Source organism: Oreochromis aureus, linkage group 3 (assembly GCF_013358895.1).
Source record: "Oreochromis aureus strain Israel breed Guangdong linkage group 3, ZZ_aureus, whole genome shotgun sequence".
Classification (NCBI taxonomy): domain Eukaryota; kingdom Metazoa; phylum Chordata; class Actinopteri; order Cichliformes; family Cichlidae; genus Oreochromis; species Oreochromis aureus.
This window is the reverse complement of record NC_052944.1, coordinates 30,950,446-30,960,030: the sequence shown is the minus strand read 5'-3', so window position 1 is coordinate 30,960,030 and position 9,585 is coordinate 30,950,446. Positions and strand designations below refer to the sequence as shown.

Genomic DNA, 9,585 nt, shown 5'->3' with positions numbered 1-9,585 from the left:
AGATTTAACCATAGGCCTGAATGTACTGAGCAAACATGTTGCACTTGAGCTTTCTTGACAACAGATGACGCGTGGAGAGGACCAGCCCCTGGAGACTGCAGAGGCCAGAGTCCATTGCCTTTTTTGGAAGAAGATGCCAAAAAGAGGAACCTCGATGTTGCACTTTATGCTTAAAATACATGAATGTTCTGTACATGCAAATTATGTGCTTGTAAACGCTAGAAGGGGCGTTATAATACCCTGATGCTATAAAAGCAGTCTGAAGTATAATTTTGGTGAAGACCCTTGCTGACATGTGCAGTGACTGTCTTCCCGCGCGAATACTTCAATAAAGATCGCTTTAACCCAAATCTTCTGGACTGTCTTGCCTTTGTACTCTCCACCAATTCTGAACCCGTAACAATTGGTGCATTGGCCGCGATTGGAAGGGAGAGACGCTGTTGGCATTGTGGACGTCCAAGAGGGTCCATAGACGGGATCCAGTTATCGAAGTGAGTGGACAAACGGGCAGCCCATCTCAAAAGGTAGGCACTACCTGTTGAATTGTTCCGAAGTGTGCCGAATTGGATGTTTAAATTAATGTCTACTCATTAGATTACTGGTGACTGTTTGTGTGGTTATGATCTCATGTTTTGTAGTGTGCACATTGAATAGGAAAAGGTAAAAGTAACGGAAATAGGAAATAGATAAGTTAAAGTAGTTGGACTACTGAATTTAGGACATAGGTCATTTGAAATCTGTATATGGTCATACAGTTATAATTGAATACAAAGCTGGGCTTGGACATCATTAAAGTTGGTTTGGTGGTCGTTTAGGATGTCTTTAAAATAGTAGTAAAATTCTGTAGAACGGAACTGTGGGATGTTCCAGGAAGTGCATTGTCGGAAGGTAACGCTTCCAATTTGTCGGTGACGATCGACATCTTCCTCTGGGAGGGATAGTTCACTTGGCAAGTGTGGAGAACAACGACGCTCCTAAATAGCCAGTGGTTGGACCACTTCACCGTTTGGAACGGTTTATGCACTTTTTTGGGTAGCAAAGCTTGGAGCTTGGGCGTTGGACGCTTTTAAAATTCACTTAGTATATTTAGGGATTAGAGCAGATACAGTTTAGAACTGAGACTGTCATTGATGATCAAAAACTTGGAGTTTCTCCCTTGGAGGGTTAATTAAATTTTGTCTAAATTATGTAGGTTGTGTTAAGGCCTTGTAAATATTGTTTCATTTATCAGACGTCTCTGTGTTATAATTTCTTTGTTTGTGTGTAAGCCCTGTCTGTGACAGGCACTGCAGCAGCCTGGTTATTTTAAGGAGGTGTCTGTGTCTATGTAAATGAGGTGCCTGACTGATTTAGACTGATATTTCCTGTTTACTAATGAGCGAGTAATGACTGACTGCAGAACCTGGGTTAAGCAAGACGTGTGTTGGGGTTATCAGGGAAGATTTGCTTTGATTTCCATTTTGTTACAAATAATGAATGATCTATCCTGTGTGTTTTGTTTTACTCATTCTTGAGTGATAGAACACTTGCTGAAGTTCATATGACTTCTGTTTTTGATTGTCTATACTGACACTCTTTTAATATTGCGGTAAAGCTTCTGCACATACACATGTCAGATTCGGGATATTGTTTACTTGAATACACACGGACAGGGGATTTTTATGTCGTAACCAGTCGATGTCGCGTTGTGACTTTAGGGATTCCGTATGCCTTTTCAGTTACTGCAGTAACAGGGTCGTCAGAGGAAACTCTGGTTGATTTTGCATGTAGTAGTCTTGTTATCTTTCGGGCGTTGGCATTATACTGTAGACAGCAGAGAAATTTAAACCCCACGGACGCCGAGCAGGACTTTTTGGCCTTTTGTGGAATTGCTTTCAGGGATTTTGACATTATGTTCGAGTGGCAAGGATAATTGCTTGTCTCCTTTTGCTCGCATGTTCGATAACGGTTCTTGTGTGGTTGAGTGTACCAGGACAGGAGACGTTGTTAACGTCGCTTGTCGCTGTAACGCTGAGTTTTCTAACATTGAGTATGGCTTCACAGTAACTGCGGTAGTAAGGCCTTCGCCACAAGTGTTATTAGACTTTACCGCCGTAGTCTTATTATATTTCGGTGCTGGATTTATACTGTCATCCCGACAGAGGTCCCACTCCCACTGACGCCGAACGGGACTTTCCCGCCTTTTGTGCTTCCGCCTTTCGGGGTTTTGATATTGATTTTCAGTGGACCAGATAGATTGCTTTGTATTTCGGCTTGATTTTGCTCGAGACAACTTTGTTTTGTAAATACACTGATGTGCACTGCCGTGTAGATTTAATGGCTGAAAGATACCACACGGTTTTGGGAGAAGGGCGCAGGGATGTCACCGGCTTTACTTTCAGTCTTGTGTTGACTCCAGTAACGGACGGACAAACATGGTGGGTGGAGACAGAAGTGCGGGTTTGCTGTGAAGTAGGGCTCACGGAGCGTGACTACACTTTAATTGTGAACTTGACTGAAACAGAATTCCCCCTGTTATTACATGAGTGTTTGCGCTTGGTAACAACACTACGTGAGATTGTGGAAGAGAATAGTGAGGAGGCCGCAGAACTATAAACTGATAAACATTTTCTCTTATACGTTTGTGCAACATTTCCCATTTCCTGTTTTGTATTTTATTGTATTTGCTTTTGGTGTGCCACGTAGCTGTCGTGTGCATACCTAAATTTGCTCTTGTGTTTCATCTGATACAATCTTACTGCTTACAGCGCCCACATTAACGCAGTGACATGCTGACTTTTGGGCACTGCAGAATAACAATTACTCCCCTGGGAGAGGGCCGGTTCAGAGCCAGTCGTGTGTTTCGGGGAGAACGTGCGGACGCACCAGACGACCCAATTGAAATTGAAGTCGCGACCACTATCACAGAATCACAAACAGCATGGTGGTTGACCACGAGCTTTGCATTGTTTAGTACAATGGTAGACCTGTGCGAGGAGGTCGATACTGTACACTGGGCCTCTCCATGCGAGGGGTGGAGAAGACATGTAGGAATGTTCATGTTGTGTTACAATAGCTATGCATTTGGAGTTACTCCATACATGCTTCTGTTAGACAGTGGTGGATATTAGATGACATTTGCTGGAGAAATGCTTGGTCCCTGGAGAGCTAGGGTGTGGTTCCTGTTTGTTCACTAAAGCGTGAAAGCCAGCAGCTCTGTTTCCTGACAGGCACACCAGGGTCCCTTGAGGGCTGTAAAGGTTTGTGAATATTGTTAAACATGAAACTAGAGGCAAGACACTAAAATAAAAGTTATTAAGTTTATTGGTGGGGATCATTTTCAGGTTTATGTCATCGACGGAACTGGGTTGTTGCTCAGGGGTTGACTGAGCAGACAATATTGTGTGGTGAGGCCTGAGTTCACTGTTCTCTGTGTCACCAAGCAGAATTAAAAGGGAAGTGACTGCTAGAGCGGAGAGAGCGAGCTCTGAGGCGGAAAAGGGGAAGTGCCGGAGGGTGACTGGCAGGGAGGAGCCGACAGCAGCCATTTTGAAGAGGTACGTGCTGTCTTGCAGGAAATCACAAAATGGCGGACACCTCGGCCAACGGACAGAGACGTTACAAGACATTGAAGGATCAGGTAGTGGAGCTGAAAAAGGCCATAAGGATGGCCTGCACAGGTACGCCTAAAGCAGCCGAAAAGGAGTGCCGAGCCATGGAAGCAGAGGTAAGCAAAATTTTTGACTTACAACACAAAGGGACAGATGACAGGACAGCTCTGGAGGTTGTGCTTAGAACAGAGGAGAGAGATGTGAGAAGAAACTAAAAACTTACAGGATGAATCAGGAGGCCGCTCAGTCAACCGGAAAATAAAAAAGGAAATGACTGCTTTGAAGGCAATGCATGGCAACTGCTGCAAGTGGATGATGATGTGCAATGCAGTATCATCCTGGATGAAAGACAAAGTGGAACAGCCTGAGCCAGCAAAGGAAGAGGACACGGTGAGTATGATGAAATTACTGCAGAAATTACAGGAAGACAATGAAAAGCTGGAGGACAAAATGGCAAAACTCACGTTGAAGGGAGAAGAAGTAAATAACCCTCACACACCAGCAATATACCCGTGGATCCCACAACTTCCCAGCGCCCCGCTGCAGCTGGGTGGAGCAGGGACTCCTCCCCCTTATGTGATGCCAGTGATGTCCTTAGACGGAGGACAGGTGCAGGGCCCTGATGGACAGACGGGCATTGTGACAGGAGGACTCGTAAACGTCGAGTACCCAGGCACGACTAGGCCAACCCAACGTGCAGAAATGACGGTGGTGGAACCACACAACAGGGAGAATGCAGGGACGCAGACGGCCTGTGCCACGGGTCACGGTTTGACATCGTGTAGCCGGGCCTGGACGACGCCAGACTCACTGGGAGAAGCAGCAGGGTCGGGGGTGCCTCATACCGAAGCCTCACCTGCTGTTCGGACTGAAGAGGGGTCCTCGCAGGATGAGGAAGACGGGAGGTCAGAATTGGTCGAGCCGCCGAACCAGGAAAGACAGACACACCACCAAGCAAGCAAGCAGATTACTAACAGGCAGAATAGGTGGGATGGGCAGGTTTATGGGCAGATGCACGGGGGATCGAGGCGCTCTACTGGCAGTAGTAGAAACGCTGACCGTGGTAAAGCAGAACGCCCTGAAGGAACTCATGGAAGAGGAACTAAAGCACCTGAAGACTTCATCCAAAGGGCATAAGCCCCTTAAGACAATTGTGGAGGTTGACATGGAAGGGGGCAAGACTTCATCGGAAGATGACATGGATGAAGAAGAGGAGGAAATACAAGGAAAAGACGGCTGTGACCCGGACAAAAACCTGAACTTGCGCAGTAGAACGGTGCACAGACATCCAACTAAAAATTGAAGTGCGACGCCAGAGCGGAACGCAAATCAGTGTTTGACGCCCCAATGACCGGGGAAGACCAGCAAGAGCAGGGAAGCGGACGCTGAGGATGCAGTTGAGAGAGCAGGCTGGAGCTTGCCGCTAATAGTGGGCCCCAAACATGAACCGATCTACCGGGCATACAAGGTAAGGGATCTGGAAGCACTGGCCAGACAACTGCCACCTGTCACTGAGGGAGGAGCAAGATGGCTGAGGAAACTGGATGCGTTGACGGAAGGAGAGGAAATCGCCATTGGTGACTTCCGCGCCCTAGCGGGGAGGGCGATGATTGCATGTGGGCTGGCGGACGTGGAGGAAATGGCAGGAACCACCAGCTACGCCAACAACAGGCCATACCGCGAAGTGCGAAATGCCCTAGCGAACGCAGTGCGTGAGAAGCACCGACCCCAAATACTGGAGCCATTCCTAAAATAGTTTGGGATCCACAACACACACCCCTAGAGTTTCTAGCGAGAGCAAAAGAGCAGTGGCTGTCAGAGACAGGGATACATCCTGGCCAAGAAGGGGAATCACGAGCTTGGTTTAGGGCTGCGGTGTTGGCAGGGCTGCCTAAGCAGGTGAGAACTGATTTAGAGAAAAATCCAGACTTTGCGGTCGCGGACTCCACCCAGTGGGAGAGGCATTTAACCCATCGGCTGACGTTGGAGCAGGATGAGGTGAACAAACAGAAGAGGGAGCTAGAGGAAGCGCAGGCGCTGCTCTTGAAACTGCAGTTGATAGAGGCGAGAGATAAAGCCAGCGAAAAGAAGAAGGAAAATAAGGAAGCCACAAAGAAAATGATGGTGGCAAAGCCACAGCCTGATCCCGTGCCTGAGTGGCCAGATCTGGACCCCAACCTGTATCCTGATGACCGTTGGCCCGTCAATGCACCAAGGCAGAGACAACCCGCGGGAAATTGGGGGGCGGCGAGACCATACAGAGGGCGTGGTGGTTACGCCGGGAGAGGACAAAGGGCGCGGGGTACGGGGAATCCCAGCTCCACGTCATGGAATGCCTGTCTGAGATGCGGAGCAGAAGGACATTGGGCGAGAGACTGCCCAGAACCACCCCTGAACTACCGTGGGCGAGGTTACCAACCCCAGGCACGTGGAGCTCCCAGAGGAAGAGGTGCATACAGAGGCGGACACCAAGCTCCCAACCCAGGCGCGGCGCCAGTCGCCCAGTATCCAGTGGCAGACTGGGGCTGGGAGGGTGAGCAATATTGACGGGGCCCTGAGAAACCGGACGGTGTGGGACTGGCAGATCCCATGCTGTCTATGACTGTGGAAGGAACACCACTGACCTTCCTGGTGGACACTGGAGCGACCTACTCAACGCTTATATCCACACCAAACAGTGCAACACTCTCAGACCACACTGTGAGCGTGGTTGGTTTCTCTGGGGTTCCCATGACTCTGCCACTAACTGATCCAGCACTGACCAAGCTGGGGAAACAGACTTTGAAACACAGATATGTAGTGTCACCACAAGTACCTGTAAATCTCATGGGCAGGGACCTGCTCGTGAAACTGGGAGCCACCATAATGTGTTCTACAGATGGACTCACAGTTACTCTTCCGGGAGGCAGACAGTTCCCGTGCCTGGGGACACATTCAAAGACTCAATATCTGATCCAAGACTCTGAACAAGCTACCGCTGACATTTACTGGGGAAGGCTGGTGGAAGACGGCATTCTCAGACAATATGAGCTGTGGAGACCCTGGATCATGAGCCTGGCCGTCTACACCCCGCCGCGTGACCCTTACCACGTCACTCTGTTTTATGATAGGGACGACGATGACACATACCGAGAACAATTTGAATCTGACCTCGAAGGTCAAATTTGGAACGTGCGTTGCCACAACATTTATGTTGGGCCGGAAGGAGTAGCAGCTGCGGTGAAATTAACGGAAGAACAACTGCCTTGGTACGAGATGGGTTCCGATTCAGCTCCCCATGTCACATTGGCGGTCCACATAGGTCATCAGGCTAGAGAAATGGGACCGATGGTCAAGCGGGCCCTGGAGAACGGCTCGTGGCAAAGTACTCAAATTCCAAACGTTTGGTACGCACCCAAGTGCAAAACCTATCGCATCACCTGCTTGTCTAATGACGCGGTGGTTGTAGAACACAAAGAAATTTCAAGAACACACGGCAGGGAAAAAACAGACCACCCTGACGCAGTCGCAGCGCTTTCACAGCTCCCTGACAGTTTGTGGTCAACAGGGCCCACGGACGTTGGCCTGGCTAATTGTTCGCCCGTCCTGTTTCGGCTGAAGTCGGAGGCACCAATCAACAGACCACAGTACAGACACAGACCAGAAGCGGAAGAGGGAATTGCAGAAACTATTGAAGGGCTGTTGGAAGTAGGTGTGCTTGAGCCTTCACAGTCATTTTGGAACACACCTATCTTGCCGGTGGAGAAGCAAGGGACAGGGAAATACAGGATGGCGCATGATCTGAGGGCCATTAATGCCATACTGCGCACTGACACTGTGCCGGTGCCAAACCCATACACGGCTTTAACCGCCATCTCATGGGACCAAAAGTGGTTTACATGCATCGATCTGGCTAATGCTTTCTTTTGTCTCCCTTTGCATGAGTCACTGAGGGATGTTTTTTCATTCACATACAGAGGCCAGAAATACAGATACACGCCGCCTGCCACAAGGCTTTGCACTGTCCCCAGGCATTTTCAATCAGGTGCTGAAAGATGCATTGTCACCATGCCACCTGCCTGAAGGTTGTACATTAATTCAGTATGTTGATGACCTTCTCATTGCGGCCCCGTCAGCATCGGCCTGTACAGCAGCCTCGCTTGTGGTTCTGAACCGATTGGCAGAATGTGGGTTCAAAGTAAGTAAAGAAAAACTGCAGTTGGTCCGACCGGAAGTAACGTTTCTGGGCCGAGTCATCGCACACAGGTCAGTGGGTTTGATGAACACACACAGAGACCAGATTCTGACACACCCAAAACCACGAACTGTAAAGGAGCTCCTCTCCTTTCTGGGCCTGACAGGTTACAGCAGACAGTTCATTCCTAACTATGCAGGCAAAACGGCCCCTTTAAGGGACCTGATAAAAAAGGTGGGTGTTCGAAACCTTAAGGCTGAATTGCCCTGGACGCCAGCCACAGAAACAGCGTTCATTTCACTGAAACAAGACCTGTCAAGGGCCACAGACCTGGCCACGCCCAACTATGATGAACCATTTTATCTTGATGTTTCTGAAACAAGTGGGTGGTGAATGGGGTGTTGTTTCAGAAAAAAGGAGGAGGTAGAGATGTGCTTATGTATGTTAGCATAAGACTAAACCCAACAGAGGCCAGGCATCCCACGTGCACACAACACGCAGCTGGGGTAGCAAAAATCATCCAGAAAACAGCACATGTAGTGAGAGAACATCCACTTAAAGTGCTCACCACACATAGTGTAGTAGCATACGTGAACTCACAAGCCTTCACTATGACACCACTGACACAACAGAGGTTGAGCAAAGTCCTAGACGCTCCAAATCTGACATTTACACATGAGGGAATAAACATGGCGGACTTGATGGGGTCAGGGGAACCACACGACTGCGCCAAAAGAGCTGAAGCTGAAGAGAAAGTTAGAGAAGATCTGAAAGCGGAGCCCATCCCCGGAGCTGAAGACTGGTTTACAGATGGCTGCTGTCACCGTGATGAAGAAGGACTGAAAGCAGGCTACGCTGTGGTTTGCAGAAGAGGACAAGACTATGAAGTGAAAGAAGCTGGAAGAATTGAGGGCCAACAGTCAGCACAGAGAGCTGAAGTAATAGCTCTGACTCGAGCCCTCAGACTGGCCAAGGACATGAAGGTGAACATTTATACTGATTCAGCTTATGCGTTTGGAGCAGCTCACGTGGAACTTGCTCAATGGAAGAGAGCAGGTTTCAGAACAGCAACTAATGCCCCAATATGCCATAAGAGGGAAATGGAAGAACTAGAAGAAGCTCTGAACGACCCAGGCGAGGTAAGTATCATAAAATGCAAAGGACACTCTCAAGAAAACACAATGGTGGCCAAAGGGAACCAGAAAGCAGATGAAGCCGCAAAAAGAAGCTGCAGGCTACAGAGGAAGAAGGCAAATGGTGGAGGTTACTGCAGACGAGGAACCAAACATTGATGTCTTAGAGGAAGCCAGACAGGCTCAAGAAGAAGCCACCCAGGAGGAAAAGGAGGTGTGGGAGAGCCGAGGAGCCCGAAAAGAAAAAGGTCTGTGGCGAGGACCCCACGGGCGACCGGTTCTGACAGCTAAGCTGGCTGAAAAGAAAGTATGCGAGGCGCATGGACTTGGCCACGTAGGAGTGACACAGATGGAGAGAAACTTGTGTCACTGGTGGCACCCAGATCTGAGAAACATGATAAAAGAGAGAGCCGAACCTGTTTAATTTGTGGGGCACACAATCCAAAGCCAGCGGTAAAGCCAGAAACAGGTAAGTTTCTCATGCCAGAGAGACCAGGAGAAGAAATTGTGATTGATTTCACCGATATGGTAGATCCAGGTCCAGGGGGAGTCAGATATTTGTTGGTATGTGTGGATGCTCTGACCGGCTGGCCAGAGGCATGGGCGACTAAAAGAGAGGATGCAAAGAGTGTGATTAAATGTTTGATTAACCACTACATTCCAAGGCATGGGTTTCCTAAGAGAATTA

At 48.8% G+C, this 9,585-nt stretch overlaps 1 pseudogene; it reads left to right on the top strand.

Moving 5' to 3' along the window:
- Positions 1–6,179: 6,179 nt before the first annotated feature.
- On the top strand, positions 6,180–9,321 carry LOC120433573 (annotated as a pseudogene).
- The last annotated feature ends 264 nt before the right edge of the window (positions 9,322–9,585 follow it).